The following is a 21,696-nucleotide window of genomic DNA, read 5'->3' as shown; positions in this document are numbered from 1 at the left end:
ATCTAACCTGGTCACAGTCCCTGACCTCTCTCAACTTCCAGCAGCCCAAGTGGACCATGATGGGTTCTTAAACCACAGAGCACCCAGGCAGGTCTGGCATACTGATGGGTGGCTTCAGTAAAACCCAGAAATAAAAATCCTGAGCTCAAAAGCATCACAGCAAACTCAGCTAAAAGACCATTTCAGACAGAAAGCAATCACAAACCTATTAATCTTTCTTATCAAGTCCTGGAGCTGTACCTGGGCAGCTGTAATCCCACAGGTCAGGCCATGATATGAATGTCTTTTCTCCTTGTTTACCTGGACTCTGTTGCAACGTGGCTTTGACAACGCTGCAGGCTCTTGTATTCATTGAAAATACAAGCATTGTGCAGGCTCCAGACAGAGCCAGACGGCTTTCCATGTAAACTACTGGATTATGCCAATATTTGACGCATCTGCCAATATCTGGAAAAACAAGTCTAAATGCCCATGTTGTTATATAACAGAGAAACAACTTGGGCTTGGCGCAAAGTGCTGCTGCCTCTCACTGCCTTGATCCTGGGGAAGACAGAGGATGACAGAAGGAGAATTCCAATTTCAGCTGAGGCCTAAGTCTTTGCACGCTAGCTGCAGGGGAGATGGGAAAAGCTGGAGCCCTTTCTCCTGCCTAAGCGGCCTTGGAAAAAAATCAGGCTCTCACAGCAGCATCCTGAGCGCACAGTAGATGCTGGATGTGCTGAAGAAGGAATCCACGGAGGATTTGAAAGGAGGGGGCTCTCCTCTTTCCTAAGAGATCATCCCAGTGCCCCGCTCCTGCTCAGCCTGATGAGGGGGAAGATGCCTGTTTGAGATTCCCATGTGGGGCATCAGGGTGGCCAGAAAAGGAGCAGAGCACCCGAGAGGCTTCAGAAAACCAGAGCCTAGCATGCACCTCTCTGTCCCAAAGAGCTGAAGACAACCTTTTATCCCGTTCCACCTGGCAACTCTGGCTTAGGACAGAGCCCCTCTGCCGCTTCTGCTTCCTCCCCTGTGCGGTGCCAAGAGAAGCCTAGAAGCAACTTCCTCTGGGATGTGGAGGGCAAGCAGAATGAGGATGCCCTCTCTGCTCTGCCAGGAGCTGCTGTGGGAAAAGGTACATCAGCCCCTAAACAGATGGGCCAGGAGACTGATGCAGAAGAGGGGTGAGCAAGCCCAGCAGCCCCATAGCCCTCCCAGCTGATCCACAACAAGCTATAGGTGTCTGAACATGGAAGAAGGTGGTTGCTGGCCACTGAAACGGCAGCCCCACTGCTGCCCACTGGGCACGTGCTGTTCCCCCCCCTTTCACTTTGTGCCTGTGTGAGAGCTTCTGACTATATTTGGATTATCTACCTCTAGCCCCCCAGCTCCCCTCCAAGCCTGAGCCCCCAGGCCCTCTGTCCTGAGCCTCTGCCAGACAGGAGCCTGGCCCTTGCTCCGTGCAGCCCCTCCTTGCACTTGGCTCTGCCTGGCTGCAGAGGGCTGTAATTTCACAGCCTGCTCTCCTCTCTGGCTCCCAATGACATCATCCACTCTGATTATATAAAGCACAGGGAAGAAGCCTTTATTTATGTGTGCTTTTTGCTCACAGCTTCAGCTGTCTCACTGTACAATATGCACCCAAATCCCACTGCAGGAACTGGGCTCCCTTTTTCCTGGACCGAAACTGCAGTGCAGAAAAAGGTGTGGGTGCAAAAAAAAGTCCCCATTTCCTTCCCCAATCCTCTGAGGACATTTTTGAGGGGTTGGGGTAGGAATCAACCTACCCTACCATGCTGCACCACAGCAAGCTGGGAACAAATCCACCAGCCTCTTCCCTGCCTGGGGAGTACCCAGAGAGCTGAGGGATCTGCAGTGACAGCTCCAAGCCTTGTGTCTGCTGGTCACAAAGAGGCTACACAGGGGCTAGAAACCTACCTACCTTCAACGCCTGAGGAGCCCCCTATGAGGGCCAGCCCAGGGCTAGAAGGCCACCGGCAGCTTCCCTCCCTGGGTCCTGGTGGGCTCAGCCAAACCTCTGTGCACCCCCTGCCGAGTGGGGGACCCCCCCTGCTTGGGTCCATCCTCCTCTTGTGAATGTTGCAGCAATGGCTGCAGGTACAACCATCAGGAAGCCATCCCTGGAGATGTTTACATCCCTAGCAGCTTCTTTGCTAGGACAGGTTTTGGGTTTGTGGGATTTTTCTTCCAGCTTCTACCACAGGCAGAAGCAATGGAAACTGAGACAAGAAACTTTCTCTGCTGAGGAGTCAGTCAAACACACGTGTACACTCAGCTCTGAAGCAGCAGGTTTACCAGATTCAGCGCTATCCCCTAGTCAGACGCTGCTGATAGACTTTGCTGAATCAAGGCCTGAACATCTGCAAAACACACACACACACACAGACACACACGTTCTCTTTAAAAGATCAAGCCTCCCTCCCAGCAGGAAATGACCAACTCGCCTCCAGCAGCATTTCAAAATGCTGAATTCTGATTTTTGTATGTTGAAAGAAGGGAGCATCTGAGGCAAAAGAAAAGCATTTCCCAGATATTTTTGTACTATGCCTGCAGGTCTATAGGGCTTGAATTCAATAATGGATTTAAGCATGTGCTTAACATTAGGAATATGCTCAAGTCCCACTGAGGCTAAATCAGTCACTTGATCTCCAAGAGATGTTAGAAAAACAGAACCAAACCAAACAAGAACCACCAAAAGAACCAGCAGAAGGAAGATCCTAACACAGAAAAGGACACTATCATCCTTTCCCTCTGCCCTCTTCCTCTTCCCTCTACACCTTTTCAACGTTGAGTCTAATTTAACCCTGAAATTAGAAACTTTGTTTGGATTTCAGAGCTAATAGATTGCTTAAAAAATTCAGGAGGGATCAGTGGTTAAAGAAAGCAATTCCTGGAGAAACGCAAGTGACCCCACATCAATAATTCATTGGACGAGAATGATTTTCAGATAAAAGTAATGAGAAACACATGCAAAAACCACAGGGCAGGGAAAACGGGGAAAAATATGGTTTCCTTCTAAAAGCAATTCACAGGTCAGAGGCGTGCTTATCTCTAACAGCCATCATATGACTTGATGATTTTTCCTTACTCTTGTCTCTAACCCCCAGCCCAGCCCTCTCTGTAACCATATCTACCCCCTGCTTTACTGAACGCTTGTCTTCAGTGAAGGAATAGGTTTTGGCAAGCTCCCGGACCCGGAATGGCGAGGCAGCTGGGCGCTGGGGGCCGAGCCCGTGCTCTCTCTGCTGCAGCGTGTTATGCAATTGCTGCGAGCCCTCCAGCCACGCGCAATAAAGCTGCGGTGGCGTCCAGCCAGCCTGCAATAAACACACTCACACCCGCTCACCCCCATGCTCAGGACACCAGAGACGAGATACCTGTTTTAGAAGGAAATCTGGCTCAGAAACATGCAGTTAAAAGTTAATATTCTCCACCTAAGCTGTGAAATCATTCAGAACAAGCCTTGCTTTCTGATTTTAAAAATCAGGTCTCTTCTCACGATTATTTATTTTCCTGCGCTTGCTCCCAGCTGAAGGAGATACTTGCTCATTTGCCTCTTTGTTGCCAGTCAATTTCTACCGATGGCTCCCTGGCATGTAAGAGTATTCGTATTCCAAATGCTAATAAAATGTACCATGAAAAAGTAATTGGAAAAAAAAAAGCCTTTAGATCTTTACATTTTTTAAGCCTTTCTATCGTTTAAAATAAACAAAGAAATGAAAATTTAGGACTGACAATAAAAAGACTTGACAATGTATTATAAATAGGAATTTAAAGGAACAAAAAAGTTCTATGGGCAACATTTCCAGCCTGATCTTAACCATACCAGATCTATCTGCAAAAGTTAAAGATGAACATGCACCCAACTGTATTCTCAAATCAAGGGCAGATGAAAACCAAACCACAAATGAAGAGACCCATGATTAAACAATAGTAAGAACAATAATAGTAATAAAAACAAAAAAACAAGGCAATGCAGCTTTTCAAAGTCACACAAATCAATGCACTGCGGCCTGGTGACAAGATGCATAACAGGGAGATAACTGGTGGTACAGTGCTCAAGAAAGCAGCATCCTGATTCAAGCCCATAGGCGGAAATGAAATACAAACAGCAATGTATTCATGCAGTCTGCAACACCAGCGTTTTGTTCAAAGGCTACCTCAGTCGCAAAACCAAGACAAGGTACACTGGGAAAGGAAGCATCTTACCAAACAACTGAAATACTTGGAAAAAATGGCCAGTTTTGTAGCACACAAACCCTTCTACACATCTGGAATAGAAGCTACAAGCCTTAAGATAAGCATAAAGCAAGTATTTTAACTTAACTTAAAATACACTGCCCACACTCTCCATTGTAAGCCTTGGAAGAGGCTGTCCTACAAACTCTGCCCTGACTGTCCCCAAGTCCTGCATGGCCTTGCACCTCAGAGCTAGCATATGGCCAAGCGCACACCCATAGGCACGCAGAAATTACTTCTACACCCAACTTTTTCTAGATGGGAAGACTCATCACTGATTTCAACTTTGGAAGAGCTTCAGGCTCTTGGCAAACAGAGGCTGCAAGACCAACAAACCTTGTGCCAAGTGGTCTGTTGCCACCACTGGTCCATTCCAACATGGGTCTTTCTAAGCTGCTACTGCAGTCTGGAAGGAGACATGCTCTCCCCACCTCTCTCTGTCACACAACTGTCAAGGTCTCTCCCTTTCCTAAGATCCCTTTAAGTATAAAACTGAAGGTTATTGAGAGGACTCTCCTAATTTCATTATGATTTTAAAAGCAAATTAATTCCTTCAAGGCTTTCCAAAACCAAAAAAGAGGAACAAAGGGATGGAGGGAGGGGAAATCAGGCACTCTCCAACCCCTTGGTGAAATATGGCGGATCTGGCTGAAAGATCTGGCTTTCCTGCAGGACAGGTGTCTCCTGGGTTGCAATATGGAGAGATGATAGACACTTTTGGCTATATCTCCCAAAGGTTGTTCAGTCTGTCCACAATGTGCAGACATTCAGTGTAAATCACGTCCGGCGGGTGCAGGGGTTAGCCTACGAACACCCTGAGTTATGTGGACACATGAGAGAGTCTCCACGCATTCAAGGCCACAGCACTGCAGGCACGGCTGTGAACGGGACACTTCTGGAAGACTCGGGGTCCTACTCTCATCTCAGAGGACCCTTCAGGGAGTAGGACTGTTCTCATCTTGCACTAAGTCTCTATTACCTTCCTTTTCACTCTGACCAGCCCTGCAAAGGCTGGACTGTTTGCTCCACTCTGCTATCACTAGCCTTCATCTTTCATCTTGCCCAGGTTTTTGTTTCTAGCCTCCTCTCTGACATTGTATTGCAAACCCTTTGGAACAAGAATTCAGCTGCCAAATGCACCGAGGTCTAAACAGGATCTTGTGACTGCACTCAGAAATCGGGCAGTCCCAAACAATTAGACTAAAGCAACAGCATGATTCTGAAGCTGAAGGGACATATCTGGGGCTATTTTTATTCACACAATAACTTCTTGGCCTTTGGGTCCTATTTGTTTTATATCTTGAAGTTTTTCTCTTTGAACTAGAGGGCTAGAATACAGAAGCTTCATTTAAATGAATAAAATAATAAAAAAGAAAGACCATCTGTAATCCCATGATTTCCAAAACTAGGATGCTTAAAAGAATGGCAAAAACATTTGAATACTGATGCTCACAGTAATAAAAATGATACCATTTTGGAAGGTGCCTCCTCCAGGACAAACTCACAGCTGTTCGGTAACATGACTGCTCATCCTTTCCTAACCCCTTTGATCTTCAGAGGCACCAATGAGACACACTACTTCAACTCAGTAGAAAAAGATCAAATATAACAGCCTGTGCTTCACAATGAAAAGGTGATGAGAGCAGCACAGGTGGCCATCTGCCCAGCAGAGGAATGGAGTCAATCAATGCCTGGCATTTTCTGTCGCCCCTTCATTCTCATCCAGATCTAGCACCGAGCTCTCAGTGCCCGTTCATCCGTTTCTCTTCCCTCCTCCCAGCTCCTCTGTGGCTTTCTGCCTTTCTTTGAAAGCAATTTGGACAGTTGTTAAGAGATGTCAAATAGCAACAGATGCTCCAGAGTGGAGTCTACTATTATTTATCAAAGTTAATCCCCCCTAACATTATATATTGAGGATCTACCATTATAGATCTTGGCCATTAGCCATAAAGTATTTTAATCCCTGGTGAATATAATTAACTGAACTTTACTGTAGCACAATACATGATGTTACCAGCTAAACCCCTTTTAGGCTGAGCTGTGCTTACAACAGCACGCTAAACCCTATAGCCATCACAGGCCATAAATGCTCTACATCACATTCTCCTTCTGACCTAAAAACACAGCCTAGTTGCTGCCGATATGGCCATATCTAGGTACCTCTTGCACAAGATCACTTGGCACCAACTTTTCAATCATGCTCACCGCCCGCCATGCAGGTATCGCAGTTTTGCTACCCCGGCAGTACAATTCGGTTACAATCCTGCATTTGACTATCAGGGAACATGCAAAGCAAGCCGTAAACTTCAATGTGCAACCCAGGCCAGTTAATTATAAAGCCCTGACTAGCCCAGTCTAATAAAAACTCCATCTTTATTAAAAAGCGGTTAAAAATAGACCTGCTCTTTAAATAGCCAACGGTGTCCTGTGCCTTCATTCTCACTAATACCATTATAATTATCCTTCTAGGGATACACAGTGTGCTCACAGCCGCAAAGTCTGGTGACGCTGCTCCAACCACGCAGCATCCTCCTCCATGTCACCAACAGGTCTGCAAAGCAGCTGTGCCATTCATCAGAAACCTGCCTTGCCGAAAAGGAGGCAGTAACCTGCTTTGCTGCAACCTACGGATTTTCAGCTTTACTGCTAGCATTAGGTCACAGGCAAAGATAGCCAAGATTTTCCAAACTCACCAGCTATTCTTGATTATTCTGTTCAGAGCTTTCCTGGCCAAGCCCCATGCCTTTGAAAAGAAATGAGGAGGTATTTCAGGCTCCTGCAAGGTTTCTGCAGTCAGACACCGAGAAGCAGGGATGCTCTCACCCCATAATCCTTAACTGCCTCTAAAACTGCCAGGCAACAGGAAGAGCTCTCCAGTTCAGAGCTACTACCATTGAGTCCTTGCAGCCTCTCAAGGAGAACTCAAAGATGGTGCACACCCGAAAACAGATGAATTAGCAGGGGTCTGCAGAGACTCTTGAAGGCCACTTGCCTGGACTGACACTGGAAGAACCTGAGATATTAGGCAGGTTCCCACCAGGCAGCTGAAGAGTGCCCCTGGACCGCTCAACTGGCTACAGCAGAAAAGAGTCCACAGGGTGTTATAGCAGTAAAGGCATAGACAGTACCTCAAATCAGAGCCTCTGTTTCTTCATAATACTACTGAAAGAGACCCTGGATTTTGGTGCCTACTAAATATAGTCAGGTTTTAAACTAGTAATGCCACTAACCAGTCAAAAGAAACAACCACTTGCTTTGTAAGATGGACCATCAGTGAAAGAGTACAGGATACTACCAACTTGTTATTGGGGAAAACATATTTCCTGTTTTCAAATTAATGAGTGGGGAATATGCTGATATCAAGAATACATTCTGATCTAGTACTATATGTTATTTTTGTCATTAACATAGTTTTTAAATTACACAGATAAGCTATTGCTACTAAAAGATATTTTTACTGTTCATTAAGATAGGACAGAGTTTTTCCACCCCATACATTTCTTTTCTGAAGCTATATTCCAGTTTCCTTACCTCATGGAAGAAAATCATAATTCCTAATGAAAAAATATTCTAAGAATGCGACCATTTGGAATACTTGTTTACACAAAAATTTTTATGCCAGAAGGAAAGCATGTGCTCTTCATCTAATACCTCTTCACACTGTCAGAAATATTAAAGGAGTCATCAAATATCTACTGTACCTTTCAGGTATAGAGGGCATACATCTGGAACAGAGGAAGCAGTGCATATAATTTCACCTTGTAAAATTATTTTAAATTTAACCCCAAACTTCCCAGGAAAAAGGAATTACCAGCCAAGGTCACTATTGGATGTATGTTTGGAAAAAAGCACTAGGAAGGAGAACTTAAAAAGATCCTAGCACTATTTATCATATTGGATATGGATTTTTGCACACAAAGAACAGTAATACTGTACTTCAAAAGTCTAGGAGTTAGCTAACATTAAGTGACAAACACTTTTAACTCCAGTTAACGAAATATGTTACCCAGCAGGGGAACCTGAACAGAGAAGCACAGCTCCCAGTGCTATAACAACAGATGAGTCATGTCCTGATCTCATACATAGGGAGGTACCAGGAAAAAAAAAGAGGTTTTGAAAGGAGGTACCAGAGAGTGTGAAAACACATCTTGTTTCTGCTTAACTGGTGTGATGTGCTAATACAAACTCATTGTCAATACAGTTCTTCCAAAGAGAAGCAGGGTTTATCACCTAGAAAATTAAAACAATGTAAACTTCAGGGGAAAAAACCACCACCACCAACCCCCCCCCCCCCCCCTCACCCTTTCCCTTTAACTACCCTTAACACCTTCCTTGCATTTTCTTTCTCTCCTCTGGGCATGTGTGAAGGTCAAGAGATGTAAGACTGCTCAAACCTCAAACAGGGAAAAAGCATGAAGCTGGCCACTTGGAAACCATTTCCTTGGGCAGGAAGCAAGACAAAACGTATCCGTAAGACATGAAAATTGCTCGACTTTTTTCAGCACAACTACAAAACTCTTAGTGCTTCCAACAGGGCTCAAAAAGTCATTATGTTAAGCACAGGACATTCTACCTAGTGAACTCTTGAATAGCTGGAGAAGACCATTACGACCTCTGCCTGGGTCAGCAATGACACAAAGGGATACAATTCTAATTCCCCCAAACCAAGAACAGCTGTAGTTGAGTAAACTAACATTTGTGGGAGGATTAGCTGCCTTACACTCACTTGCTCTGCATTTTCCCAGCAGGAAAAGGGTTAGGATCCCACCTGCGAACAAACCAAACACTGAAAGGTTCATGGTTTGTTTTGGAAAGAAAAATAATTTAAAAAATTAAAAAAAAAAAAAGGAGAGAGGAGCTGGAACACCTAGTCCTCTAGCTGAGTGGAAACTGGTTTCCATTTGCTCAACTATCAGGACAATATTAAGAAAACAACCACACAAGCTTACAGAAATACCTGCAGTGGCACTGCATTATAATAATCACAATCACACCCCTCTTTCCCTGTTATTCTGTAGTGCTTATGTCCTTCACAGAGCTTCATGAATTTAGGCAAGATAAATAACTGCTTCATGGTCAGATATTTTCTATACAGCCTCCCATCCTGGGATCGCTCCTTGTTGGTTTCAAAAGTCACTGGTGTTAAAAATAATAACTAAAAAAAAAATTTCACCACAAACTATTCACCTGGGAGAGGCTGTGGTGGGTCTCCTCATCAGGAGAGCCAAATGGCAAACCAGAAGCACAGATTTCTTGACTGCTGTGCTAGCCAGGAGCTTGCAGAGTTTGCATGCACTTTCAGGAAGGGCGAAGCAGCAACCAAGTGGAGCCAGCGTTTCAACTCTCTCCACAAGCAGGAAAGGGTTATGCAGCAGGCAAGACCTTTAAGTGAGAGTCAGGAGACCTGTCTGCAGACAGCTTGCGTGACCTCAGGTAAATCCCTTGAGGAACTGAAGCACGCACCGCTCATCCACAAAATGGAGCTAATCCTAATTCCTTCACGGAGTACTGCACAGCTAAATCCACTCTTGGTTTTCAGGTGCTCATGTAGCTCAGCAATGACACTGGTATGTGAAGTGCCTAGAGAGTAGGACACTTCGGAAAGCTAATTCATTCAGCTTTCTCTGCTATTTAATAACGTCCAGAGTACAAGATGACCACGTTTCTCAAAATGGATCAATAACCCCTCACACTGCTCCCCCCATATATGCAGCGAAAACTATCTGAGGTCCCTTCTTGCCATTGTCCCAAGAAATTCCCAAGATGGAATTTCAGCAAAGTTCAAAGGAGTTTAGTCTGAATCGGGACCACAAGATGAAGGCTGTATTGTTGACTTTGCAATCAAGCAGTCATAAAACTTTTTATTTCTTTAAAACCTTTAATTTCTGATGTCCTGCTGTTAATCCCATGTGTCCAAAAGATTACGATTTAGGCCCCATTAAAAAAAATAAAAAAATTACACCAGAGTAGCTCAGACATCACATGATTTAAAAAACTAAACATAAACATCTACATAGGATGCTTCCTCTCCTTTCTGTTTTTTAAATACGTAGGTTACACTGGCTCATATACTGGTTTTATGTGGGGGATAGAAAACACTTCATTCTGGGTGCTGGGATTTGAAAATCACAGAATATCACCAGAATTGCAGTGGAGATGACAAGAGCTGGTGAAATTAATCATATTTTTCACTTTAAATAACAGAACAGTTTTAACAAGTGCTCCTTTAAAAAGAAAAAAAAAAAGCCTTTAAGAAACTCATGCAATTTGCTTTCTCTGGATGGCTGAGGGGAAGTGTAAGGCAGCACTGTCTGCACAGACCTGAGAGCCAGCTTGGAGGGCTTATGGGAGTCCCCTACTTCTGTACAACAGCTTTCCACTCTGACTACTGCTAACCATTTACAATGTGCCCAAACCACAGTATAACCCCCTTCCCACTCTGCTCTTTCCCCACCACATGTATTTTTCTCAGAGATCACTAAGGAAAAAAACCACAACTCAAAGAAACTCCAAGAGACACTCATGACTCCAGAGGGCCTTCGCATGTTTTCCTGAAGTATATGACACCAGATGCAAGATTTCTCTTCTTCTCCCCCTGTGCAATCCCTTCAATTGAAACACATCCCCATATGTGCTTTTACCAGTGAACACCAAGCCTGTAAGCTGCTTTTCCAAGCCAAGAAAAGTTTAAAAGAGGTCACGCCACAGAGAACAGGCTCTGCGCATTTCCTAAGAGGGTCATATTACGTAGAATATCCACCGGAGACAAAGTGTTCCCATCCGGTTTCCCACTTCTTTTGGCATCAAAGTTGCTTTTCTGGGTTGGTGAAGTGGCAAACAAATGCACTGGGAAAAGGAAAGATGAATATTTTTTTTCCCCCCTATTTCCTTATCTCAGCCAGAATTCCCCAGCATACTTCTAGGGTCTAACAGAGTGATTTTTGCTATGAAAGCTGATTACTCTATTCAGCGTTTGGGACTCTCCCCTTCACACATACAGAGGCAGTCAACTTTGGACGGCTTTTTTCCTCCCCTAGAACAACGCTGAAATAATTTTCTTCTTAGTTAGACATTAGGACAAACTTTCTAGGGGTAACAACAGGTAATCAGGGCAACAGGTTGCATTGCATCCCTGGGCAATCCTGTTGTCAAAGGCTTTTAAAGCCATGCTAGATTGGCAACTGTGGCAAAAGGTTTAGATAGAGCTTATCCTGCCTTGAGGTGAGGGGACAGACCAAATGAGCGCTGCAGGCCCCTCTCAGCCCCATCTTTGACAGTGTCTCAAAACACCACGTAAGTCTGAAGAGTCCAGTTTCTTGCTCTCCTTTAGGCACAGGGCCCGAGCCAGCTGCAGGGGCAGGGTGCTGAGTCTCTGCAAAGCGAAGGGGAATTTTGCCTTTCTGAGCTATGACCCTGGTGACAGAGCAAAAGATCTGCTCCAGAGCAGCAGTTGTAGCTGCTACGTGCAGCTAGAAAAGGGCAGTAATGCCACGTGTGTGGGAGAAGGTAGGCAAAGTAAAAGGGAGGATCCCGAGGCATCTGCAAGGCACAGTTTCCACTACCAGAATAAGATAATCCCCTGCCCTATGGGTTGGCGAGGAAGGGACAGGAGCAAAGCAAGCAACAGGAGGGGCTGCAGGGAAGCAGAACCCTCACCCCAAGCCGCTGAAACCAGTTACACCCCAGCGAGTTTCTCTGTATGCAGTTATGCAGCTGCAAACATGGAAAAGAGCAGCCAGCTCTGAGGAGCACCAGGATCCAGTCTATGAGAAACACTGGAAACAAACACAAATCAAAGGGAAACACCAAGCTGTATACACAGCTGGGGCTGTCTTCCCCTGTTAAAAAGAGACGGGCACGTAGATTTTAACTGCAAGCTCTTTGTGTGTGCTTGCACGTAACTGTGTGCATCTGTGCAAATGCGAGTACTCACCCCACATTTGGCCTCTTGACATTACCAAAGTGTAGCTAATGAATGGTATTTTCCGAGCTGTGTGGAAGATTCTCATACAGCTGGGCAAAATCAGACTGGGCAACCCACAACTCAAGCCACCCCATGGAACATGGCCAAATAAGTGTGAATGAAAGACATGGGAGATACAAGGCAACTTCTTTTTAACCTCCAATTTCCACAATAAACCTGCTACACAGCTCCCCCTTTCAGACTAACTCATTTGAAGAATTTCAGCAAGTTTCCAGAAGGAGCAGAACACTTCCCATTTAAGGGCTGGACTTTGGCCATGGGAAATTACAGTGAATTACCTCAAGTTTTCAACAGGTTGTGTCTTTAAGTGGCATTGGAAAGTCCCTCCTGGGATGAAAACGTGGAGGACACATCACCCAGAACTTCCTCAAGGTCTGGGATAGCCGGAGCAATCCTTCCTGCACAATCCAGCTCTGAGTGGAAAAGGCAGAGGAATGCACTGCAGTAGCAGATGGAAATGCTGGCAGCTGCCTGTTCTCAGGTCTTGAGACACTCTTAGCTGACCAGGCTCTTCTTCAAGGCTGGGGACAGCCACGGTGAGCTCCTCAGGGCTAATCTCACCTCTGAACCCTCCTGTTCTGTTCCTATTCTCTCCTGGGCTGCTCACAGGGACATCTACCCATACACAAATAAGCAGCAAAAGCAAATCTGGCATCAATTTCCTTTTCCTTTCCACATATCCCCTCTCATGGGACTGTGGCTTTGCCAGCTTTCACAGTCATAGAAGGGTCCTTGCTCTTTCTCTACAAACACACACACCCGCTTATTCACGTGAAGAGTGGTGTCTATCAAATGCCCTCCTTTCACTGTTGCATTATTCGCTGTCCTGGACACTAAGCCATTTGGTGCTGGAACCCTTGGCATGGCTCTTCAAATGACTAGGCACAACTACAGCACTGTAGAGACAAGCAGGGGGAGCAACAAGTGCCCAAGTGAAGGAGTGAGCATTCATTTGAGAGTCATTAAGAGCTGTGCTTCTAAATGATTCAGATGCTTTCGGATATTCCACCCCAGCTCAGCAACCAGTCAACTCAGAGATAACAGGCTGCACTTGACTTTATAAGCATGACTAAGTTTTGTGCAGCTGTTTACTACTTACCATGATAAAAACCACACCCTTATCATACAAACTGTTATCAGCCTGGACCATGCATGAACCCACTGATACCATTCACAGAGTCTATTTCTATGAAAGTAACACCGCATTTCGAGCTCACGTCCTGTTTCCACTGGAGGTTTCAGTGCGTAAGCTTTTTTGTATCAATTTCTGTTATGCCTCCTTCTTTCCCTCAGCCCCTCCTGGGCAGAAACCCTTGCACAGGCAGTTACAAGATCACTGTGCAACTGCTACATCCCCTTTCCTGCCTCACCTTCTACAAGCTGAACATGACCATTTGCGAAATCTCCCATTCACGGCAATGCCTTCTTCACCGGGGGTTGAACTAGATGATCTTTAAAGGTCCCTTCCAACCCAAACCATTCTATAATCTTGAGTCTTAAGGTACTCTATTTAAACCCCTAGGCAAAAAAATAAGAGCAAAAAGCATCCATCCTTTGCAGAAGCTTTTCATTTTTCCCTAAATAAGTCATGTTGCTTTATGAATGCGCTCTCAAAGGTAAATAATTAACAGGCAAGAGGGACAGAAAATCTTATTACACAGCTAATGGGAAGTGATGCTCAGGCAGCAGTGTACACATAAAGGATACCTTCAAAAGACAGCCCTTAATTTTTTTTAATGGAACATCGGGCAGAAGACCTGACTCATCCCATTGCTCTGGGATCCAGGGATTCCTCTGCTTTCCTCCAGACTCAGACAAATCCAAAACCTTTATATGAGATTCAGCCTGCATCTGACAGACTCAAGTGCCACCTCTGAACAAGGGGATACTCCAATTTTGCAAAGGATTAACCAAAGAGCAAACACAAAGAGCACTAGGCAGAGATGATCTGTATTTCTACACAAATTCGAACTCCCAAGGCACATAGAAAGGCAGGCAGGTAGATGACACCATCGACTAATGTGTTATGCCACGGCCCTGACTTAGCCCTGTCCACATTACCCAATAGGTTTAATGGGAGGAGAATTCCTGACGCTTGGTTGCACGTTACCCATTTAATTGTTTTATGGCTGTCACATGCACTGTTTGGGAGGAAACCTGCCTGGTCTGTTTGTCCACAGCTATACAAACTGCTTGGGGTGACCAGCACCATTTGCAGCCAGGCAACAACCACAGCAACTGAGGAGTGAAGCCCTTTGCTTTCATTTCCCAGACAAGGCTATAAATGCCTGTTACACACTTGCACTACCCACCACAGCACCCAAAACAAGCGGCTAGACCATACTGTGCCAAGCCTTGCCAGCTGCCCACAGCAGCAAAGGTACCTTCGCTTTGTGCCCCTCTTCTCTTTTCAGATGGGAAAAGGCACGAGGGCAGCAAGACAGTGTCATGCAGCACCTCCTGGCCCTGGGCAACAGTGACAGGGAGGACACAGGGGGACACAAGGAGTGAGGATGAAGTTTGGAAGGAAGCAGAGGTGGGAAAGGGGAAACTTTTGCGAAGGAGAGAAAAAGCAAGCAACTGTCTGGAGATGTGGATCAATGAAGCAAAGGAGTGGGCCAATGCAAACTTGTTCCCACACACCCATTACTCCAGGCGCTGGATCCATGTGTGTTTCTGCTCCTCACCTGTTAAATGGGGGTGTCTGACTCTTCCCACCCCTCCTTGGCACATCATAAGGTTATAGGTTCTCAAAGTTGTGATACTTTGGTAAAAATGGGCCACATACAGAAAGGAGAATGAGAAAGTTTCTTGCCTACATTTCCTATCCTACACTGAATTTCCTTTGGTTATCACAAGTCTGCATGGGCTATGTTGCTATAGTACCCTCAACACACATACCAGATACAGATATAAATCAGCACACAGAACTCCAGCTTCTGCCCCAAGAGTACAAAGTCCTGAAACTTGTAGTTAACAGGTAATCTGTCTCAAAAATTATATTCCTATTACCTCATCTTCTCTAAGGCAGCAACTCCCCAAGAAGCTTTTAGCTAGTAATGCTTTCAGGCCCATGAGCAATGTTAGTCCCCTGAACAAGAAAGTTGTTGCATCAGAATTTCTGGCTCTTGGCACTTCAACAAACAGCACCCCAGGAAAAAAAAAAGCAAAAAAAAAAAGCCTGCAAAGTCTCCAGAGATGCATTTAGGAGAAGGATGGCAAGTACAGAGTCCTGACACAGTTGAAAACTGAGCCAGGAAAGCTGAATGCTTGACTTCCTACGTGGGGCCAGATTATTCCCTGGTCCCAGCTCACTGATTACAGAGGGGATTTGCCCAGTCTTTAATTTTTTTCAGGACAGCCATAAACATATCTAACTGTAGAGGCATCAGCCTGAAAGAAAACTGCGGCAACACACCCAAGTAGAAATTCGAGGATGCAAGTTTGGGAAGAGGTTCAAGAACCAAAGCTGGCAATGATGCACTCCAAATCAGATACCATACATAGGACTGCTTTCATTACACATCCACAGCAGCTACCAGACCCCCTCCTGGCTCCCTGAAAGCAGTAAATAACCAGTAATGCACCATTTGATACCTCTTCTATTCACTACTCTGGAAATCTTACGTACAGGATGCTGAATGCAAGAACACAGCCAGTAAGTGGGGAGACCTGACTGCAGAGCATGTTTCTTTCTAAGATGGGGGTTTCCTCTAAAGTCTCCCTTCTGGGAGGCAAGACGACAAAGAGATTCTCAGCATCAGGCCATTATGCCAAGGCCAAGCAGATTGCACTGACATTTCTTTCTACACTATGGGAGGAAAACACATCATAAAGTGTCCCTAAAACACATCTTAGTTGAGAAGTGTTTTGTGATAAATATCTGTTTCTGAAAACTGGCTTATAACAGTGATTTTGTTGTGCAACATTGTTGAAACAAAAACATTTGGCTTTGTGACAGTTTATCCAAAATAGTAGTATTGTTCTTTTTCCTCTTCCTTCTCCAACTGCTACTGGATTCATAGGGGAGGTGCAGAGATCGAGGAGCAGAAAGGAAAGCAGGCATGCATTCATTCTTCGCTGCATCACTTTGAATAAAATATAAAAAAATCATATTGAAACTAGAAATTCCAATATAAGCAGTACTGAAGGACTTCCAACAAAATGAGGATCATTTTGTTTCCTTCAAATTTTGGCATGGAGTCTAACTGTCCCTTTTCAGCAGCTTTACTCAGAGTTCAAAATGTTCTGCTGCCCAGCCAACGTGAAACAAAGCCTTCGCAGAGTTTCAATTGCAAGTGAATCGAAACACTGCTTCGACACAAGAAGGCACTTCGCATGAACAAGTGTGGTGGTCAGCAAAAGAGACTGGATCACGGTTTTACAGCATCTGACTGGTGGGCTCCCAGAGCAATACAAAGAAATAACCACAATATAGCAGAAGGCAGACGGACGCTAAACAATGACAACTGAGCCTGAACGTATCCAGAAAGAACATCTCTCCGATAGCCTTACTCCACAAACTACAGATTTCACTCTCTCCAGGTTAAGCAAAATCAGGCACAGCAGTGTAACAGTTATCCAGATCTCCTAGAGGAACATGTTTCAGCTCTGCTGACAATTGTTAGTCCCAGCTGAAAACAGAGGCATCTGTCATCCAAGCAACAGAGTCGAAGACAGCTAGCTACCTCCAGCTCTTGCTCCATAATGGGCAAAGAGACAGGAGGGTTTAGCTACAGTTCCCACAAGGAGCAAGTTGTATCAGTGCATGCTCTGACCTTTGGATGTGTCAAAGAAAGTTGCACACTCAGCTGTGTTGGCCATGGTTTGACTGCTGCAGGGAACATCACAGGTTCCAAGTGTTATTAATGAGGAAAACAATATGTACTGTCAACGTTTGCTACATGAAGTTAACATGAAAACAAAGCCCACTCCAGAGAACAAATGAAATTTACTGGATTAGTTTCTTGTTCCAGCTCTCATGATAAATAGCATTGAACTCAACACCACATTGATTAGTTGGTTCAAGACAAACACTGATCAGATTGCCTTGGCAAGTATATATCGCACTACAAAAGCACAATCATCTGTGTCTATTCAGAGTAGCAAGGATTCACTATACTTTCATTTCCCTTCCCCCTATCTTTCCCAGCCTAGACAGCATGTCTGCACTATTTAATACCAAAACTATTTAAATGCCCTATGTTAAATGCTTTCCCCTCCTTTTTCTCTTGTATTTTGCTAACAGACACACTTGAGCCCCTGTTCTAGAGAAAGAGAACCAAACTGTGCAATTGCTGCAGAGCCTCAGAAGGCCCCACGTTTCAATGCAAACTAACCCAGGTCGTGGTTTTCTCCCAAACGTTCAGTAGGGTTTTTCCTTTATCTCAACTGCTACCTCAAATATGCAACCTAGCATAACAGTCAGCTCTGCATGAGAAACCATTTTAGAGAAACACTCTGCAATAAAGTGTCTTGCACATTAACGAGAGAATGGGTGGAGAATCACAGAAGATAGACAGGGGATCCTGGTAAGAGTCAGAAAGGCTAAAAACCACTTGATCATTGCTACGTGTCTGTCTTCTTCACTTTGTTTCTGATCATCTCAAAAGATACCAGAGAGAAAGGATCTTACATCACTTCACTCTGTGCTTTTACTCTAAACACAACTCTTTAGCAAGTTGATTTAGAAGTAGTTTTGTTTCCTTTAGACTTTGTCCTTTTTCATTTTAAACATGGTATTTTTGCAGGGCCACAAATTCTGTGAGATCTTCAGAAAATTCTGATTTCAGTGATTTTCCCAAGGTCTCTTTCCCTCCTTGGATCTATCTTTTGTTTGAGCTAATTATTGCTACTAATTGTTATCAGGGCAGAAGAAAAATCTGCCCTAGGAACTCATTCCTTACCCAATTACTCAGCTTTGTTTTCCTTCCTTCTGCTGTATTACAATGCAATCATCACCAAAAACACATAGACAAATCTAGGATATACAGAAACTTTTTTTGGTTTTAAATCTGATCAATAGCTTTACAAACATCCTTCTTGTTCTATCAGGAAACGTAACTTTTCTGACAGACACCACCACCATGTTGGTTGACCAGAACTGCCACGTCTCAGAGCAGCAGGAAAGTCATCTCAGTGCTGTGTACCTTCTCTTCATCCCACACCGACCACATCCTTCCAAAACTGGCTTTTATCCAAAATTTTCAGACAACAGTTAATCCTGCTATCTGTATAACACACACCATTTAACTTAAGCCTGAACTCTATCTATTATCCTTTTTTGGGAAAATATTACACTACCAAAGTTCATCTTTAAGTCACTTGCTTTATCATGTTTTCTTTTAGAAAATGATGGGGTGCTGCTTACAAATCCGTTTTTTGGTAGGCATGTTAAAGGACTAAAAAGTATTGTTTTAGTTATGCCTTGAAGCAGATGAGAAGCAGAATACTGGTTTCTTGTTTAAATGCAAGCTATGACTCATCCTGGGCAGAGATAAACTGAAACACATACCCATTAAATAAAAAACACAAACAATTTTCCAACATCAGGATTAATGACAGATAATAACTATAAATTAACTTTAATCTTTTCTAAATCAAACAAAGCCCCTTATATAAATGTCACTGCAATCTTTTCAGATAAAAAAAAAAAACCAAAACAAAACCAACAACAAAAAACCCCAAATCAAAGCAGAAAGAGAAGTCACTGAAATATTAAGGCTAATATTTGGTACCAAATCAAACAGCTTCTTAGTAGAAACACTGGAGTGTTCATGAAAGATTTCAAGACTAAGAAAAGGAGTGGAGTTTAAAACATCGCTTTAATTTGTTTGATATATTTTTAGTGACTTTTTGACATCAAAGGGGTGCAAGATTCTTAATCCTGATACACTGAAACATCATCAGCTCTGCAATATTGAGTCCAAGTTAAATTGCTTATTCAAAAAGGAGGAGGAGAGCATTTTGTTTTTCTACTATTCTCTTGCTACTGCTTGAAAGAAACTCTGTGTAATTGTTGAATGGGTTAAAACAAAATTTAACTGAACATAAGAAGGCTGCTGTTCGCAGACAAGAAGGGAAAAACCAGAGTCAGAGACCTAATAGTGGACAATTTTGAAAATTATAGTGTGTGTCAATAATGGAGATAAGAGTGAGATTCAAAAGGAATAATCTCAAATAATAGCGAAAATGAGCACCTGCCAGCCACAAAGCCATTAGTATCAGGGCTTTTATCTTTGCAACAGTTAAGTCTGGAGACACTGACAAACTTAAGGACACAGCAAATAAAACATGGTGAAAATCTAACGGGGAAGCAATCCCATTCACTCAGAAAACACTTGCTGTGGAGTTTGAAAATAAATGCTTCCAGTATGAAACTCACTGTCCAAATCGTTGGTAACAAACACTGCAAACCCAGCATAGCCACTACAGGGTCCAGCTGGGTTTGCAGATGTGCGCAGCTGATCAGGCCATAGCATCTGCATTAAGGGACAGACAATCCCAAACCAGAAGCAGCAGGCTCCTGACCAAAGATCCCAGATATAGCAGTTTGCCTGTACAGACCACCCGATGTGATCAAACCTGCGGCCTTCCCAGAAAGATGGAAACTAAGGGCTTGTAAAACTATGTCTGCGACACAGATCTGGAATACAGTGCCTTGGGAATGGGAAGCCCTGGAGGAAAGACCTTGCTGAGAAGGCGGATGGTTAGGAGTCTTCAACCTGGAACAGGTGGGGCCTAGGGAGCATAACTGAGACAGAAGGAGAGGAAGAGAGAGATGATATTACACCAACTGGGATTGAGAAGACAAATGCTGTAGCAAGCAAACAGCTCATCAACATTCAGAAAAAGGTGGCATAAGGGGTAATACTCTTCTCACTAGTAAAAAACATAACAAAGTGCTGGACAGTAGTCAGTCCTCATGATATCCCCACCCCAGGTAGTGTTACTGTTCTCAGTTAAAAACAGGGAATCAAGGCAGAAACTTCCTCAACTCACACAGATAGTTGGTATCAGGAATATTCTAAACCCATCAAAACTTGCCAGTCCTTAGCTGGACAATATGTATGTAACGCTAGCTGCTGAAATCTCACCCACAGAGAGTTTGAAGCTTCACTGCCTGCCCCACAAGCCTGAGGGTAGAAAAAGATGGTCACAGATCCATGCAAACTTGGCCAATGTGAGAGGACCAGGTTGGTACAGGGAAAGATGGAGACAGCTCTGCTCTAAAGCTGTACTGAGGGCAAGCAGCATTTGCAGTAACAATTAGATATGCAAATAAGCACATTGAAAATTAGTGATGGTTTACTGTTGTCATGGAGAAAAAAAGCACCCTCTGTTCTGGGTCAGACCCAAGCACTGCATTTTCTTTCCCTCATTGGTAAATAAAACTGTAGAGAGCACTGGAAAACCCAGCAGCCAACACTTCTCAACACAGCTCAACCTGGGACTGGAAAGGTTGAGACGCGGGGGGAGGACACAGGAGAGCAACATAACCCAAATAAAAAACCTCTCTGCATCACCCCAGAAAGGCAGGACCAGGACAACTCCGTAGACCCTCAAAGCTACCAGGAGGCAGAAGCACAGCCTGGAAGAAAACACCCGCACCATGCAAAGGCCAAGCTGCTTCCCAGCACTGCTGCTGCTGGGGGAGGCAGATGTGGGGGAAACAGAGGGAAATGTGATGCACAAGGTACTCAGCTCCGATTCCCTTGAAGCTACATGGGAAGATCCTGTCTGAATGGAAAGACACACTTGGCTAGAAGCCTCTGTGTATCTTTGGCCAACCTTATAGTGCTCCAAACCCTTGTTAAATGATGGCTGCTAAGAGGGAAAAGGAGGCAATCAACCTATTTAGACTCAGCTTTCCCACCCTGGGGGTTTCTTCATAGGAGCAGCTGGCCAGAGCACTGCCTTTGTTCCAGCAGCCACAAAAAACACAGACATCCCCCCTCAGCCCTCCTAAAATCCCACAGAAGAGCCAAGATAAGTTTATAATGGAAACCCTGACACAACCTTAACCATAGCATCTGAATGGAAGGCGATAATCTGATCTGTGTGTGAACTAGCTCCCCTTGTCTCAATGGTATTTATCTTACTTTCACTCCTGTTACAAAAGGGTTGAGTCATATAGCAGAGCTAGCCAAGTAACAAAACCGCAAGGCTTGCTAAAACTTCAGATTCAAGGATAAACAGGCACAATCCTAAAACAGGTTAGAAGAGAGAGAGTCTCCACAGGAGCGCTGGTAGCCAGACCTCTGAGCCTCTGGACAATGGTATTTTCTTCTGCACCGCAGAGATTATCACAGCCCAGTGGAGGGGTGGGAGGGAGAGGGTGTAGACCACAGGGCTCTGCCCTTCGGTTCATGGTAACACATATTACCCAGGGCCCAAGAAACCTGATCCCGTAGCAACCTCATGTATGGAAAGTGCCCCAATCAGATTTCACTGTGTCAGGAGAAGAACAGTAT

At 44.3% G+C, this 21,696-nt stretch overlaps 1 protein-coding gene across 5 annotated transcripts in view; it reads right to left on the bottom strand.

The window, feature by feature from the left end:
- Nucleotides 1–21,696, bottom strand: part of MXI1 (MAX interactor 1, dimerization protein) — a 57,981-nt gene that overhangs the window by 8,220 nt on the left and 28,065 nt on the right. The gene's annotated exons all lie outside the window — the stretch shown is intronic.

Source organism: Ciconia boyciana, chromosome 8 (assembly GCF_034638445.1).
Source record: "Ciconia boyciana chromosome 8, ASM3463844v1, whole genome shotgun sequence".
Taxonomy (NCBI): Eukaryota; Metazoa; Chordata; class Aves; order Ciconiiformes; family Ciconiidae; genus Ciconia; species Ciconia boyciana.
This window is presented reverse-complemented; position numbering and strand designations above follow the sequence as displayed.